This window comes from Balaenoptera borealis (genome assembly GCF_965194805.1).
Source record: "Balaenoptera borealis genome assembly, chromosome: 2".
Taxonomy (NCBI): domain Eukaryota; kingdom Metazoa; phylum Chordata; class Mammalia; order Artiodactyla; family Balaenopteridae; genus Balaenoptera; species Balaenoptera borealis.
The window spans coordinates 161,099,672-161,115,274 of NC_138867.1; the positions used below are offsets into that span (position 1 = coordinate 161,099,672).

General features: G+C 40.0%; 1 long non-coding RNA gene across 1 annotated transcript; it reads left to right on the forward strand.

Moving 5' to 3' along the window:
- Positions 1-1,389: 1,389 nt before the first annotated feature.
- Positions 1,390-15,304, forward strand: LOC309623776. Its single transcript, XR_014241628.1, has 3 exons — positions 1,390-4,641; positions 10,522-10,683; positions 13,974-15,304. It is a non-coding gene; the product is annotated as an uncharacterized lncRNA (long non-coding RNA).
- The last annotated feature ends 299 nt before the right edge of the window (positions 15,305-15,603 follow it).

Genomic DNA, 15,603 nt, shown 5'->3' on the forward strand with positions numbered 1-15,603 from the left:
GCTCTGAGTACAGGCTGGCTGTAGTTTTGTCCCTCATTATAAGACCATGGAATACAGTAGGAGAGGAGCGGCAGATACCTTGTCCTTTGTGGTTCCGACAACTTAAGTGCAATTCTTGGCAGCCTAGTTTTAGACTCTGATATGGGCCTTTTCTCGTATGATGTTGCAGGAAGCTTTCTCTTGCTGCTGACATGTTCTGGCTCCTTGGTTTACTCAGAGGAGTGGTGAAGGAGACATACCTCAAGCCAGGAGCCGCTATGTTGGCCCTTATGCTCTACTTTCTATAACTTTGCAGGATTTTGGAAGAAAATGAGAATATACTCTGGAACTGGAGATACATATACCCACACATAGATTCGTATATATATATATTTTCACTTCTTCAGGTCTTTGTCCTCATTCCTATCATCTGGAATTGTTTTGAAAGAAAAACGCATATTACCCTCATAAGGAACTAGAGTTTAACTTCGGAAACTTATAACACATTTATAAAAGACACAAAGTGTTCTCTCTTTTTAGAACTGTTCAAGTGCAAGTCAGATTTGAGTTCAAATGGAATGAAATGCCGGTTTATTTCTGGAAGCAAGTTTAGTTATTTTCTAGTCCAGATTCTTTGTTTTACAGATGAAAAAATGGAAATCCACGGTCTAGGAGGGTTAAGTGATATGCTCGGTGGTACATTTCAGAAGAAACAGAATAGGAAAAAGAATCCAGAACTTGCCAATTTTTGGTCTCACGCATTTTATCTCACACCGCACTACTGCCTCTGGGTTTAGAATTACAACAGTTTGGTTTCCTTTTAAACTGATGACTTAGGTTTTTGTTAAGGTTTGATTTACAGTTTAGTAAAAATTTAATACTTATGTTCATTTTGGGTTTTAGCAAGTCAATACTATTCTAGAGTTTTATTTTTATTTTCTTTAACCCTGTAATGGGCATTGAGGTCTCCCTGTGGTCTCTGGACTTCTCTCTCGGCTTTGAAGATTCTGCTGTTCCCTGCTCCATCTCAACTTACGCATATTCTCAACCACAGGGGAGTCTGGAACATGCCAGACATTATGGTGAGGCTGTTACAACGCTCACCCCGGTCTAAAACCTAAGCCACAGGAGACACAGACTTCTGGTTCCGCAGAAAGCAGGTGTTACAGGTAAGGAAGGGAGCATAATGTACAACAGCCAGATTTTAAACAGCTCTGCTCAGATTTCATATTCCCACACTCCCTCTAATTTACAGGCTTCTGTTCACAGGTAGTTTGAAAACCTATCTGTACCAAATTTAAATATTCAGTGACTTGCCTATAACTAATCATACTTGAAATTAAAAAAGCATGTGTGAACAAGCGATAGCACTAACTAGTACTCACAGGGGAATATTCCAGCTATATTACAATGAGACTTTTGGCAGTAAAAGCACTCAAGTACTGTTTCTTAAAATGGAAGGATTAGGTGTTCTTGAGGTAGAAAAGAAAAATCTATTCTTTGCAGATGGAGGGGACAATGAAATGGATTCACTAGCAGAGTCACTTTTATGGAAATTTGGATCTGTACTGTGAAATTTTAGTGTTTAAACAAGATCAGAGGCCTTGTAGAATGATTTTTTAACATGCTGGATTAGAAACACCAGACAGAATTGATTCCCAGTAAAATGGAAAACGTCCTGAATTAAAAAGGGGCCTCAAAAAAAAAAAAAAAGGAGCCTCACTTGGTAACACTTAATTTTCTAACATGAGTGCTCCAAACTCTTAATAACTATTTTAAAACACTTGATAATTTCAGGTAAGATAAATTTTACGTAAGAATAAAAATGGACAGCGTATATGAATTTGGTGAGACTGAGCATACAATGTGGATTTGCCTTGGAAAACTTGGGCAGTTTTTGAGATTATTGAAGTTGAGCGTCTGTTGCAAGATATCTAAGTGAACTCTCCCAAAGCATTTCCTGGAAGCATTTGCCCAACAAGTAATCTTCAAACAAACGAACAAACATACATACCCACCATTCCTCTATTCCGTGTAATATAATCCATGGACCAACAAGACTAAGCTTATTTTCTACTTGTACAGTTTTTGGGTGGTGCTGCTTTTCCTAACCTTCTCACCATCTGTCAAGACATAACTTTCATTACTCTCCAGCATCACTTTTAACAGCATCATCTTTCTTTTCGTCCTTTCTCCTTCCCTCCCTCCCTCCTCCTCTCCCCCTTTGCTTTTCTTCCCTGCCTCCTTTTTCTTTCTTTAAAAGGAATCTCTTTTGACCTGTGTTTTCCTCAAGGGTTCAATTGTTTTTATATTTCTCTCCCTCATAATACAGTCTTTGGGGATTTAAAAATACGACATAAGTAGAATCTTCTGTGATTTCTCAGCAGAAGGGAAGGTATGGTTTGTATTACTTTCTCTCATAGGATTCTTTATGGGGTAAATATTTCCAGATGCCCCAAATCTCTTTGTTACGTTTACTATAAGAACCAACAACTCTTCCTTTTTCTGTACGGTGACATGATTGGGTCCTGGGATGGCTCCCACTCGTATCGCTATGAAAACAGAAGTTTCATAAACCAGAGATGAGTTACTTCAACTCAGTTTAATTCAATAAACAGTTATTGAACATTTACTGTGTCCAGGATACCATTGGCCATGGTGAATGATACATGATCCCTCCTATCAAGAAATTTGCAATCTAGTATGGGAGAAACTATGCAAATAAATGTCCAACCATAAGATGACTGCTACGGTCTAGTAACAAGCAAAGATTTAGGAACTCAGTAGGTAAGCAAAATAAGTCGAATAGTAAAGATGAGGCTCTTTTGTTTGTCAGTATTTTACTTTAGCTCTGTATAGTTTTGAGATATGAAATGGTGTCATTTTACTTTACAGTTCTTGTTACTTTATAATCATTACCACGACTTTGTAGTCATAGCTCATGGGTAAGTTGCTTCACTTATGTGAATGTTATGGAGAGGTACTATGCTTCCGGTAGAGTCTTCTTCAGAAAGAGATTTATTGATTTGAGTTTATAACACTGAATTATGGTGTGGTAATACGTTTTACTTCAACTCGAAGATAGCTACTTTATCGATCCCGTGGGTAAACCCTTACTCTAGATCTGGGCGGTGAGCCCTCTCAGGATCAGCTGTCACACAGCAAGAGATAAGACTTCCTGGATCAGTTTTCTAAAGTGACAGGTTTATTCCCTGGTCAGGACAGAAGATACTGTTTTTAACGAACAGGCTAGACTTCTCTGTGTGCGTATTTGTTCCATGTGTTTCGGGGTGAGGATGGGGTTGAGGAGTCTACTCTGTTTTTATGGGGCATGAATCTGGCTTAAAAATGACAGAGCCCTTTAACAGGGAAATTGCAGCTGGAAGACACCAGCAACTAAGTAGATCTGGGACTTGAGAAACTGTGCCTCCCTGGAGCTATCCAGGGTACTGAACCACTTCTCCTTATGTTGCCTTCTAACCCCGCGAAACAAACATTCAGACATTTAAAAATATCTAGCTTTTTTTTTTTTTTCTGACTAGAGAAATTCTTTAACCTGTATATTTCTGATCACTGTTCTTGCTCTAGTCTTGGCCAGCTGTAGCAGTTCACCTCTTGTGTCTTTTATTCACTAAACAAATATTTAGGTATAACCTTCTCTGCGTTGGGCACTTTTCTCATGGTTAAATTACTCAGATTGAATATGATTATTTTTGCCTTTTTGTGAAATTTGGGTTAAAGAAACAAATTTTATGGGATGCCTAAAGGATCTCAGGTTTTCAAGTGTCGTTTGAAGAACCTGGTTTCTGGTCCAAAGGTTGTGTTTGTTTACGTTTGTTTACAGTACTTAGAATAGCCCTTGGCATAAAATAGGCAGCACAGAAATTTTATTCCGCTGATGATCAGATTTATTTTGTGGAATTTTTTTAAAAATAAATTTATTTTATGTATTTATTTTTGGCTGCGTTGGGTCTTTGTTGCTGTGCGCGGGCTTTCTCTAGTTGTGGCGAGCGGGGGCTACTCTTCCTTGTGATGCACGGACTTCTCACTGCGGTGGCTTCTCTTGTTGTGGAGCACGGGCTCTAGGCGCATGGGCTTCAGTAGTTGTGGCACCTGGGCTCAGTAGTTGTGGCTCGTGGGCTCTAGAACGCAGGCTCAGTAGTTGTGGTGCACGACCTTAGTTGCTCCGCAGCATGTGGGATCTTCCTGGACCAGGGCTCGAACCCGTGTCCCCTGCATTGGCAGGTGGATTCTTAACCACTGCACCACCAGGGACGTCCCATTTGTGGAATATTTTTCTATACCATGTTACAAGGAACATATTTCTTTTCAACCTAAAGGTAAAATTCTTTGAAGAAAAATTTTGCTCTAAGTGCTCTAGATGCAACATGCACATAATCCTGATGAATGTAGACTAAGCATTTTGGGACACTGTCATATACATTAGGACCAACGTACAGGCTGACCGGAAAGAAAGGGACCAGAAACTTCCAGCTCAGACTTTTCTATTTATGTATTTTCTCAACCATCTTTTCATTCTATTTTATTCATACTAGTCTATTCTGTATTCAGGTAAACAACCACCACCTGTTCACCCCCTCTCCTCCAAAAGAGGAAAAAAAGAATTTTTCCTTTGATGACAGCAACACATGACCCAGGAAGGTGGAGTATATTCTAAACTGTCCTTTTGTAATTCCTTGTTCTAAGCATCTGGCAAGACAAATTGGTCTTGACTTCCCTGGAAATGTTGGTTTCTTTCAATGAGTATAAGGGGTACAGAATCAACAGTGTTCCTAGTGTTCTCAAGACCAGTTATTGTATGGGTCAGTAAGGCTAAACCCTTCACCCCCAACCTGGTGTTAATTTAATGTTATTCTCAGTAAATATCTGAGACAGACTGAATTTGAGCAGAATATAAAGTATCTGGCTGAAATTGAATCAGGTTCAGTGTTCTAACATAGCGATTTGCCACTACCCACATCTATTTCTGTGGTATGCCTTTTTTTTTTTTTTTTTTTTTACAACATGTACATTTAGAAACTTGGTAAGGTCCAAACTGTATCATAACTGACTTGAAAATGTCAGTTTCTTGGGATTGCCAAACTCAAACACTTTTCTTGGTATCTCAGTGAGAAATCAAATTTGAGGTTGAAGAGTATTGACCAGTAAGCTTCTTTTCTAGAGATTGTTACTCTACCTTTGGTCATGGACCAAGTTTAATTATTCCTATTGCTTTTATTTCTCTTTCCTTAGGGAAGTGATAGGCACTTGTTTAGTCACCGGAAGTTGTGAGAATTTGTGGACCTCAGCAAAGACCCAAGAGACCTATGCAACAGTATTGTTTTCCTACTTATTACCCAGACCCAGTTTGTTTTAAAATCTATTTACTGATTCCACCTGAGTTGCATGACTTAGTTGTAATATAATCTCTTGATTTCTTGAATTATCTCCAGACTGGACTTCATGATTGATTTCTTTTTCGCCTTTGACTTATTCAGATGGAAATAGGTTAAACAAACAGAAAAACTTGACTATTATTCAAAGGCTGAAGGATTCCTTCATTACTTCCCTCCATTTCCTTGGGAATCAATACCATTGGCTGTTTTCTTTTAGTTAGCATAGTTTTGCTTGCTTAATATAATTAATATAGTAATTTAAGAGTTATATATACGTGATCTGACTTAACCTTCCAATTCTATGGTGTAATATTACTACTGTCATTTTATGTGTGAGAAAGGTAATGTTCAGGGGGAGTTAAGGAATTTCTAATGACCATAAAATTAGGAGTCAGGACTGAAGATTCAGACCCAGCTCTCTCCGACATTAGTCACTGCTTTTAATCACTCTTCTGCTTGCTTTAATATTTCTTTACTGCCCACATAAAGTGCCATGTCAGAATATAGAAATGGTTATTAACTGAGGAAATAGGAAATATTTTGATGTTTTTAGGGAAATTCAAAACATTGTAGAATAAAAAGCTGGACATGATTTTATTGGCAGTTTTATCGCGATGGCTTAAAAGAAATGAAGTTGTTCCTGAAGGTACCTAGTTTATTGTCGTGAAATATATTTGCTTTGCCTCATGCTGTATTTTGTAACATTTGGTCCTGGTAGGGTTTATTTGTGCGTGTAGTTTAATATAAAGATCTCAATTTTAACAAATACTGGGAACTCTTCGGAGAAAAAGCCAAAACAGATGTGTTTTTACTCAGTAGTTTTTGTTTAGGTCTGAACCTTTGATAGGAATTTGTTCCACAAATGTGGTTATTACAGAAGATGAAGAAAGCCAAGCTGAACACAAAGTTAGATGACTTGTCTATTTAATTTTAGGTGATACTTGCCGAATGTCTTGAGAAAATATTTTTTCAGCTTGTTTCAGAATTAGAATAGACTCTGTTGACATTTTATGCAAGCATATATCTGTTATTCCTTTTTAGAAATTCGAAGTAAATTCTTCTTATAAAAATAATACACAATCAATAATACACGACCATTTTCTATGAGGAAATTTTCAAATGAAAAAACATTAATCTCTAAACATCCGTAACACCAACCAGTTAATATGTTAGTATGTTTCATTTGGTTTTTGACACACGCAAGTGCACACAAAACTTAACATATAATTATATAATTTTATATGTAATTTTGTGTTCCAGTTTTCTACTTAATTAATAGCATTGTCTTATTTTGCATTTCTGTGACTTCCAGGGAGATATAATCTACTTTATTGGCCAGTTCTATCTAATTTGGGGTTCTCTGCTTGTGTGTATGGTGTATGTGTGTGTATAATTTAATATATATATGTGGGTGTGTATATATACACATATGTATAATTCGTTTTCTTGTTTTAGAAAAAGATGCATTGTATTCCTTTTAATACATCACAACTTACCCATTTTATTGGGAAGACTTTGCACATATTAAAATCTGATATATTAGGACTAATCAAGAAGAGGTCAGTGTGACTAAGATGCTTTTTAAATGTTTTTTTGTATTGTATATAGCAACTGGAGCTGCTTTCCCAACAGAAATTTGAAGTGATGCCGAACCTGTGCTAATGAATAGATATAATTAATTGGAAAACTTCATCTGTTTTCCTACAGTGTCTTAAAGACTTGAAAATAATCCCTCAGTAATTTAATCATATCTCCTAGTTTTCTCCTTTAATGGTATTACCTAGCAATATTTTTTCTTTATTTTAAGATCATCTTCAGCCTAATCCAGATAGCCCTATTAAATTATCGTATCAAAAACCAACGATAATTTTCTATACCTTTTATTTTCATAGGGAAATATTTTGAGATCCACCAGTGTGATTAAAAAATAGAGCAGGTGGAAGTGGGGCAAGGGTGGGAATTGACATCTGATGCAAGAGCCAAGGAGGAAACCATTGTTTTTACTCTGGTCAGGTGATATCATGCTAGCCTTACATTTCTAAAATTTGAGTATCTTTGGAATTATATTCAACTGCAGCAGTTTAAGTTGTAAATGCTTTAATGTTTTCAAGGCATGTCTTTTAGTGACTAAACTTTTCTAGTGCATTTATTTCAGTAAGGTTGAGGGGATTTCTATTGGATGATCTTCTCCAAATGAGATAAATATTCTAATGGTAACTGTCCTCCTGGAACACATATCTCTTGTTATTAAAAGTTTTCTAAGAGTCCTGATGAATTTAAATGACTCACAGTAGCACAATAGGCATTTGAGTTAACCTGATTTTTAGCAACAACTTTTTTTTTCACTGTGAAACTTCTTATTCCAAGATGTTGGGGAAAAAGGGGAAAAACTACAAAGAAAAACATAAAATTTAAATGAACTGCCACTACTTAGATAAATCAGGGTCAACATTTTTTTTTTAAACATCTTTATTGAAGTATAATTGCTTTACAATGGTGTGTTAGTTTCTGCTTTATAACAAAGTGAATCAGTTATACATATACATATGTTCCCATATCTCTTCCCTCTTGTATCTCCCTCCCTCCCACCCTCCCTATCCCCCGCCTCCAGGTGTTCACAAAGCACCGAGCTGATCTCCCTGTGCTATGCGGCTGCTTCCCACTAGCTATCTATTTTACATTTGGTAGTGTATATATGTCCATGCCACTCTCTCACCCTGTCACATCTTACCCTTCCCTCTCCCCATATCCTCAAGTCCATTCTCTAGTAGGTCTGTGTCTTTATTCCCGTCTTGCCACTAGGTTCTTCATGACCTTTTTTTTTTTTTCCCTTAGATTCCATATATATGTGTTAGCATACTGTATTTGTTTTTCTCTTTCTGACTTACTTCACTCAGTATGACAGACTCTAACTCCATCCACCTCACTACAAATACCTCCATTTCATTTCTTTTTATGGCTGAGTAATATTCCATTGTATATATATGCCACATCTTCTTTATCCATTCATCCGATGATGGACACTTAGGTTGCTTCCATGTCCTGCCTACTGTAAATAGAGCTGCAATGAACATTTTGGTACATGATTCTTTTTGAATTATGGTTTTCTCAGGGTATATGCCCAGTAGTGGGATTGCTGGGTCGTATGGTAGTCCTATTTTTAGTTTTTTAAGGAACCTCCATACTGTTCTCCATAGTGGCTGTATTAATTTACATTCCCACCAACAGTGCAAGAGCGTTCCCTTTTCTCCACATCGTCTCCAGCATTTATTGTTTCTAGATATTTTCATGATGGCCATTCTGACTGGTGTGAGATGATATCTCATTGTAGTTTTGATTTGCATTTCTCTAATGATTAATGATGTTGAGCATTCTTTCATGTGTCTGTTGGCAATCTGTATATCTTCTTTGGAGAAATGTCTATTTAGGTCTTCTGCCCATCTTTGGATTGGGTTGTTTGTTTTTTTGTTATTAAGCTGCATGAGCTGCTTGTAAATCTTGGAGATTAATCCTTTGTCAGTTGCTTGATTTGCAAATATTTTCTCCCATTCTGAGGGTTGTCTTTTGGTCTTGTTTATGGTTTCCTTTGCTGTGCAAAAGCTTTGAAGTTTCATTAGGTCCCATTTGTTTATTTGTGTTTTTATTTCCATTTCTCTAGGAGCTGGGTCAAAAAGGATCTTGCTGTGATTTATGTCATAGAGTGTTCTGCCTATGTTTTCCTCTAAGAGTTTGAAGGCATGGGAGAGACTTAAGTTACCCACAAGAAGATCCAAAGAATCATAGGTCTGAGAGTTTTTTAAGTGGGTATACTTGAGGATGTTTATAAGCTGAAAGAAAGTAGCCAGCAGAGGAAGGGTGTGAAGATCTAGGAGAGGAAATGATTGTTCATTTGTTTTCAAAAAGCTGAATACTTATCGTGTGCCTGGCCTTTTTCTAGGATCTGGGGTTCACACCATCTGTTATCTCTTCTGCAAGGACAGTTCAACTCATCCCCTGGTGAAGAGAAGTCAGATTATTCTTTGCATCCAATGCAGGTGTAGGAACTGTTCTGTACCTCTGAAGGGACTTTACTTAACCAGAGTAATAAGTTAGAAATCAAAAGAAATTAGAGCTGAAAGGACCTTAAAGGCCACTGTACTTAATTTTGCCTAATATTTTACATTGAATGTAAGAAAAGTTTATTGCAGAGCCCGTTCTCTTCAGAGTTCCTTCACTGAACTTTATGTCTTCAATCCAGTGGGTCTAGCTCGTAGATTTTGGCCTCCTCCTCAATTTGCTTCTTCATCCATATTACATTTTGCCCGGACTATGGCAGAAGCTCCTGGGTGGTTTCGCGGCCCCTGGGCTCAGTTCCTCTAAGTTCATCTGCCTACTCGGGTTGAGTGATCTTCTAACATAAAAAGATACGCTTAAAATAATGCTGCTAATGGCTTGCCCACACAGAGTTAGTGCATACTAGCCGCCCAGCGTGTGCTCTGCACAGAGGCGTGTAGTCTGAACTGTGCTCGGCCAAGCCTCCTGGGGCTCTTTGGCCCTGAGGAAGGGGAGCTTTTTGGGATCACTCCCTTTATCTAATCGGTCCTTCAGCAGCGGGGCACCTTTTTCTAATCAGCGGAGGCACCCTTACTTAGCCAGTGGTAACCCCAGGCCTCATCACCTGTGGGATACAAGCCATGCTGTCTCCCAGGCTTGCTTCCGCCAACATCTCTATTTTCCTTTCTGTCTGTTCTCACACTTGGACCCCTGGCCTTTAGTCATCCCCACCTGCAGTATTTACAGTGCCCAGCAGGTGTCAGGCTTGAGTGTCTTTGCACAGGTGCTCCCTCTGCAGTTAATGCACCTCCTACTCCACCTCTGCATAGCCTCAGCTTTTTAGATTCTGCTTCAGGGTTATCATGAAGCTGTCACTTAGATATAACATTTTGCCTCCAAGGAACCTCTGTGCATAAAGGTTATGCTTCTTTATCTCATGTGATTCAAATTTTCATGTCCCTCCTTAATGCAGGCTTTAAGGGCAGGAGTCGTTTCTTATCCTTAGCACAGAGCAGATGCTTTTTTTTTTTTTTTTTTAAGGTGCTTTTTAATGATGATAAAATGTATGGTTTAAATCACTCATTTTACAATAATTTTGCTTTAGGTGTGACAGAAATAAAGTTTACAGAAGTCGTGTTCCTGCGATAAGAAATAAAGATGTGACCTTCCGGTTGTGTAAAGCTCTTAAATGCTGTGTGAGTGCGTCGGGTGCGCTAAGGAACCTGGAGCTAAATGGGCTAGTTCTGAGAGAGAGAGACTTAACTATGTTAACAAGGTAAGCCTTCATTGTATCCTGCCAACATTTGATAGTTGCTTTTGGGGCAAGCTAAACCAATAAAAGTTTAAACTTTTTCTCTCCATTAAAGGGATTGAATAAATTGGCCACTTTATCAGCACCTCATGCCTGTCACATTAATGGCTGAACTAGAAAATCAGAAGGATCAGCACAGGTTTTATTTTCTTAATCCTTACCTCAGGGTGGAGAAAGGTCAATCCCAAACTGAACCCCAAGTTTAGACCAGGAAGCCCTCGGGTTCCTTATAGTATCTCAGAAATATGGGAAAGTAGAAAGGAACAATAAAGTGTAGGGCAGATTAGCCTCATTTTCCTGTGAAGCTTGAGGAGAGGGAGGGAGGAGGTGGATGACCATGGGCAGTTGGGCAGGTTGTGCACTGTACAGCACCATAAATGTAGAACGTTTGCATATATTATTATGACAGCCTTCTGACAGATGGAAATGCTGTCTTGAGGAAGTACCTTTTTCTGTTTCTCTTAGAGAAGTGCTTCTCAATGGGGGTGATTTTGTCCCCTGGGGGATATTTGGCAATATCTGGAGACACTTTTGGTTGTCACAAGTAGCTGATGTGTTACTGGCATCTAGTAGGTAAGGACAGGGATGCTGCTAAACATCCTACAGCGCACATGGCAGTCACACACAACAAAGAAACAAAGTCACACATTGCCTAGCTCAAAATGTCACTAGAGCCGGGGCTGAGAAACCCGGGTCTAGAGGATGAAGGTGAACCTCCCTGTCTCTGGTATCTTTTCCCTGCTTGTTCTGGAGAAATGACAGCTGGAGAGGGAGTGAACCATTTCTGACTCTGCATCCAATATGCTCCAGCAGCCTGTAGTACATCATGTACTCATAGGGCCAGTGTGCCTGGAGGAACCCAAGGCTACCTGATGGCAGAGCTGTGGATCAGGGTGACAGCCAACATGGGAAAAGCCTTCCTGCCTCCAGACCCTCGGTTCACCAGGCCCAGGTGTCTCTTCCTTCCATCCATGGGCCTCTGAGATGAACCAGCTTTCCTTGTCCCTCCTAAGCTTCCCAGGTTGTGAGTCCTTGCCTCTCAAGAGTGGGGCACAGTATCCTCAGGTTTGCTTTCCACGCTGCCTCCTGAACCAGTTTTGGAAGGTTTGTGGATGATCAGTTGGGGGATAACAGGTAGAAAATTGAGACAAAACAGTGAACTCCGAGACTGGTGACTGGGTTCAAATTCCAGCTTTTCCACATGTCAGATGTATGGCCTTAGGCAATTCACTGAACATCTCTGTGCCTCAGTTTTCTTGTCTGTAAGATGGGGGTGAGAACAACAGTGCCCACTTCATAGGGCTATGGTGAGGATCGAGTTAGTATTTGGCATGTATTTGGCATGTAGCAAACAACATGTAAGCGGTAGGTGTTCCAGGCCTCATTCCACGTTAATTTTTGGTATCTGTATGAGTTTGCTAGGGCTGTCATAACAAAACACCACAGTCTGGGTAGCTTAAACAACAGAAATTTATTTCTCACCGTTCTGGAGGCTGGAAGTCCAAGGTCAAGTTGTCAGCAGGGTTGGTTTCCTCTGAGGCTCCTGAGGGAAGAGCCTGCTCCAGCCTCTCTCCTTGGCTTGCAGAGCGCCGCCTTCTCCCTGTGTCCTCACAGGGCTTTCACCCTCTGGGCAGGCCTGGTGTCTCTCTGTGTGTCTAATCTGCATTCCTTATAAGGACACCAGTCAGATTGGACTGGGATCCACCCTAATGGCCTCATTTTAACTTAATTACTCTTTAAAGGCCTGATCTCCCAATACCGTCACATGCTGAGGTACTGGGGTTTAGGGCTTCATCCTGTGAATTCCGTGGTGGACACAACTCAGCCCATGACACCTGACAAGGACCTGGTAACAACACCAACATGGTTCTAACCATGTTTAACTGTGATACCAGATGCAAAAAAAAGCCAGGACAGACCTTGAGGCCATTACTCTAAGTGAAATTAGAGAAAGACAAATACTGTATGATCTCACGTATACGAATCGAAGAAAACTGAGCTTATAGAAACAGAGAACAGTTTAGTGGTTGCCAGAGGTGGGAGTAGGGGGGATGGGAAAGGTGGTCAAAAGGTACAAACTTGCAGTTATAAGAGAAACAACTCCTGGGGATGTAATGTACATCGTGATGACTATAGTTAAAAATACTGTTTTCTTTTTTTTTTAAACATCTTTATTGGAGTATAATTGCTTTACAATGGTGTGTTAGTTTCTGCTGTATAACAAAGTGAATCAGCTATACATATACCTATATCCCCATATCTCCTCCCTCTTGCATCTCCCTCCCACCCTCCTTATCCCACCCCTCTAGGTGGACACAAAGCACCGAACAATACTGTTTTTTAATTTGAAAGTTGCTAAGAGTATAGATCTTAAAAGTTCTCATCACAAGAAAAAAATTGTAACTATGTGAGGCGGTAAATGTTAACTAAACTTATTGTGGAAATTATTTTGCAATTTATACACATATCAAATTACTATGTTGTACACCTGAAATTAATATAAAATTATATGACAATTATATCTCAGTAAAATGGGGGGAAAAAAAGGAATCCAATATCTCAGGTATAAAGCCTCCCTCCTCCTTCCCTCTCACATTCTCGGGAAGACCTCAGGCCCGGGCCTTACACCTGCCTTGAGTATATTCCTATTAACTGTGTCAGTAAATGGTAGGTGCTTCCCTTCCACACCTTCCTTTGCTCGTCATTGGAGAATATGCTAGAGCGACACTAGAAGAGTGATCACATATCTCCGATTTTTGTGGACAATCATGGTTTCAAAAATTCTGTCCTCTTGTCCACCTAAGAACACTGGTATTTTTCATACTACAGGTTCCAAAATGTGGTTCAGAAATCATGGTCACGGTGCCTGCCATGCCAGGATGGCAACTTGGAGGGCTGGGGAGGGCGTGGCAGGTGGCAGGTGGGGAAAGCCGGCAGCCAGAAGGAGGAGAGGACAAAGAAAAAGACCCAGGAAATTCGTATCTCTAGAACAAATTCCCAAATAGTAAGAGTTTACTGTAGCAGCAAGTCCTAGCCTCTAGTTTACTGCTAAATCTAGTCCTCAAGGAGCACAGCAGTCAGAACATTTAATACAAAATTTCCTAGCTCTAAAACGGAAATATTAATACCTGCTTGTTGTGTTTGGAAGTTATTTCAAAAAGTAACGCTAATATCAATAAAGCCCTTTATAAAAGAGCTAAAGGAACTCTGTAAGTATTACTTTTGTTTGTTTGTTTTTCCATCACTCTTCATAGCTGCCAAGCAGTAACGGCTGTCTTTGTACTGAATCCCGGAAGTGTCTCTGTATCCTGGAAGTATTGCAATGATCGTCTTCACACCTGCAAAATATTCCTGCACCGTGTACGCAAATGATTATGGCTCCGCTCTCGGGCCTCATCTGGGAGCTACTGCATGTGAGGATCAAATTGATACACATTAGGGCATCCTCAGCGGTCTTTGGCAAAGGCCTATAGATTACCTCGCTATCCAATTTGTTAACTGGACAGCAGAGCCTGAGTGGAAAGAACAATGCTCTCGTCAGTTGGGAGAAGCTCCTCCAGGTGTCAACAGATACAAGCAAGGCAATCTCACTGTGCAGGTTGATTAGAACTGGGTTTGTATTTTGGACAATAAACTCTACTTATGATAGTCTCCCAGTCACTAAGTATCTCTGCTGTAAGAGAAAACTGGGGCTATTAACTTCTCCAGATAGAACCCGAGGGAAAAGTGATCATTTGTTTTCTAAGCAGAAGGGAAGGTTCTGCTCAATAAAGATCAGTTAAACATCTCTGTTAAAAGACTGCTTGGAGCTGGTGCCAAAGGAAATTCCACTGTATTAACCCGTGCTCCCTCCAACCCTCCCCACCTCTGTAGCTTGCGCTGGGGAAAATTGTAAGAGGACGCTGGCTATTGTAAGCTTTATAAGGTGACAGTCGCTCTCACATCCGTGGCTGAATGATCTTTGATGTTGAGTGACTTTTCCTGCATTTAGCAGGGGTATTCCCAGAGGATGGCAGGCAAATCAAACGCTCCTCTGAATTCAGCTGAGCATCAATCATCCTCATGAGGGAGTAAAAAAAAGAATATAACAATAGGTACCGGGAAAAATGATATGGTGGTCTGAGCTAGTAATTCCCAGGATGCAGGAAGAGTTTTGGGGGCCCTAGAAAATCCACTGCATAAAGAAAACCCGCCACAATCTCCGCCAGCATCTTATAGTTACCACCTCATTCTTGTCCTTTAAAATACAGTGTGCTTGTCCTCTAAAATACAGTGTGTCTTGTACATTAAAATACAGTGTGCTTCTACTCTCTGGCTTAGACTGCATCCTCTCATGTAAATTCCATCTGTTCTTGCTTGAGGGAGGGCAGACACAACCTTGACTTTATCCTCTTGATGAGAGTGATGTTTCATGGTGTTGGGAGGATTTTCATTGGGTCAATTGCCTGATTGAGACATAGCCTTAGTGAGGTGACAAATAGCAGGCATTAATGTCTCTTTTTTAATGGTATGATGAATGGTCTAAGAGAAGGGTCAGCAAACTGTAGCCAGCCGCCTGTTTTTGTAAATAAATGATTGGACCACAGCCAGACCAGTTCATTCATGAATTTTCTCTGGCTCCTTTTGCGTCGAGTAGTTGTGACAGAGACCTAATGGCCCACAAAGCCAAAGATATTCCCTGGCCCCGGCCACCCCTGATCTAAGACCGTTCCCACAGTCCTCTGATGATAAGAATCACCTGGATCATTTGTTCAAAAGACAATTTCTGGGTCCAGCTTGGAACCCCTGAGTCAGAATCTCCAGGGAAGGGGCTTTGGGAAGGTAGAGTGAACAAGCTTCCCGGGTGATCCTTATCCCCAAGGAACTACTGGTCTCAGGTGTGCC